Here is a 2,865-nt window from a genome sequence, read left to right as displayed (position 1 = left end):
TCTTGATGAAGTCAAAAGCAGTTTTATTTAGGTGTTAATCCCCAGTCTCCTTACTTGGAGCCTGGTGCTTTACCAATTGAGCCACTTAAGGCTTTCTGGTCACTCTGATGACAAAGTCACTCTTTCCCTAATGTTTTTATTGCTTAACAACAGGTGGTCTTAATTAGACTGACAAAGAATTCCAGGCTTGTTTACCCAGAGATATTCTTCAGGCCACTATGGGCTCAGTGGCAGTCATCTTTCCTTTCTCTTAGGCAGGCTCCAAGGTCTGGTAGAGTTTTAGGGTCCCATTAACTCTCCATGATCTAAAGAGAAATGGATAGAAAATATAGAGGTCATAGGCACACACACTGAAAAAAGTGGGTGAAACAAGAAATTTTACTAACAAAGTCCTACAAGCTTACTTATGACGATGATGCTGATTTCAGCTAGCATGTCCTCTGCAGGAACTGTAGCAAGTTCAGGCTTCCCTTTAAGAAAACATCTTCCCTGACCAGCTGTTGTGGCCTGTTCTCCCATACATACACGTAGACAAATGATCAGATATATAAATCTGTATATATTTGCACATATTCCATGGACGATGAAAAAGGAACTCCTTATAGCCAGATAATTGACATACACTCATGTAAAATATACCAAAAAAACAGACTGACCTAGTTCATGCAAACACATCAATATACATATTTACATATTTACATCACATGGGTGAAGCAAATTCCAGTGGGCTTCATAGTTTTTACATTTCTGAGACAAAGGAATTACTACATAGTGAGAGACCAAAGAATCAAAATTTAAGTTTTATTTTTTAATTTTTTGGGGAAGGGCTTTGGTTTAAAGTTTAAAGCATAAGCCTGAAGAAAGACAAGACAGGTGTATACATGTCCAGCCACCTTCAGGGGTGAACTAGCCCTACCACATTCTTTTCTTGCCCAGTAGAGATATAGTTGCTAGGTTGCTGGACCAGATGTTCAGGCCAGAACCATTTAGTGTCTTAGCATGTAAAATAAAACAATCATTTCAAAAGTAAATTTCCCTTACACAGTCATGTAACTCCAAGGCATGTAACTCACTGCCTATGGCTTTTCCCTTTAAAAACCTTGTTGCCCTAGACCACCCTACCATACTCCTCCTCTTCACCAAGGAGGTTGTTGTGACCGAGACTCTAGCTTGTATTAAATAAACCCTCATATGTTTTCAGTGGAGTCAATTCCTGGTGACCTTTTGGGATCTCATGAACTGAGAATAACATTTGCCGGGCTCATCAGGATCCCCAAGACTCCAGGACCCTGACCTAGATGGTCTTATTGTGGCTGGTAAGTATCTAAGTGTGCATGTGTGTGATTACTTTCTGTCCTTATTCTAAAAAATCCTCAGGTGTTCATATTGGTGATGGCAGCAGGATGTAATCAGAGGAAGACTTCTGGGTAATCACAGCTGCCAAAGTCAGGGTATTACCCCGTCTTCATTTTTTTTTTGTGGGCACTTGGGTAGAGTCTTGAAGTAGGGAGGTAGTTCAGAACCACCCAGTGCTCTGGAGGCTCTGTGGCAGGGAAACCAGAGCAGTGATCTGAAGTTCCATGGATCTGAGCTTACCTTATGATCTGGCTACACGGCCACTCAGTCTGCACCTGTCCTATTTTATTCCTTGTGTTTAGAAACTTCTTTGGCACAGATGTGCCTTTCCCAGAGGAAGAACCTGTTTCTGCTTTTGCCTTTCCAACCATGAACAAAAACCAAACACTTGGTTTTGGTTTTGTTTTCAGTAGTGTAGCAGCAAGTATGCATGCATTTGTCTGTCTATTTTGTTCCTTGTGTTTATGAATGTTTGTTTGTATTGGAGTATGGGACTGTGATGATGCTATGAGATAGACTTGCTGTAATCCCTCCTGTTCCTTTCAGCCCCTCCACCCTCATGCTGTTCACCTTCCCCACGTCCTGCTGTGGCACAATCAGGTGTTCTGGCAGCCAGAGGGAGAGAATGCAAGGGTGGGTCTGGGGATGAAATTGTCAGGACTGCTCCTGCCCAGCTAGGAGCTATGATTGTTGAGTGCATTTTCATCATGGTGGAGGTAGCAGCAGCAATGCCCCATGGCAGGAGTGGGCTGAGGGAATTGAGATTTCAGATCAACTGGTCTGGTATAATAACGGGCTGCCATTTCAGGCTAGTATAATTGTATGGAGTGCAATTTGGGGGAAGACCACCCCCTAATGGAACAGGAAAGAGGGCCATTGAGAGATGGACCACTACACCTTCGGGTTTTCCTTCTTCTCCCTTTCTTTTTGTACACATTGTATTTGTACATTATTTTCTTGTGTTCTTTTATGGGTTTGTTTGTTTATGATGGTCTCAGTAGTCAGGTGACCAAACAGCTGTGCACTATGGTGACTTTGCTTGCCCCATGCTCCTAGCACTATAAGGTGGGAAGCCTTTGGTCTTTGGTGGGGGCATGCCTCAGGGCAGGACAGATACAGGACTCCCAAGAGCAGGGTGGGCTCTGAGAGCTTGCCCAGACTGATAGGACAATTACAGCTGGATGGAGTAAGAGAAGTTTTCTCAGTTTAAATGTATATATCGCCACTTCATATTTTTGACTGATCTTAAATGTTTAATATGCTCTGTATGTCTTGTTTATAGCTTAACAGTTATTGAATATGTCTAAAGATTAAATTCAAACTCTTGTTTAGAACATATATGTGTGCATATGTGTTTATTAGATCTACAGAAGCACAGATGTTTTTAAATAGCAACCATGTGGCTTGTCATGCATTGTGATGTGACTCCACCATTTTGAAATTGCCACGTGGGGTAGAACAAAGGAAAAGAGTGGTTACAGAACCTCTTAGTCAAAATGAATTTTGTTT

This window comes from Meriones unguiculatus (assembly GCF_030254825.1).
Source record: "Meriones unguiculatus strain TT.TT164.6M chromosome 13 unlocalized genomic scaffold, Bangor_MerUng_6.1 Chr13_unordered_Scaffold_58, whole genome shotgun sequence".
NCBI lineage: Eukaryota > Metazoa > Chordata > Mammalia > Rodentia > Muridae > Meriones > Meriones unguiculatus.
Note: the sequence above shows the minus strand (reverse complement) of the source record.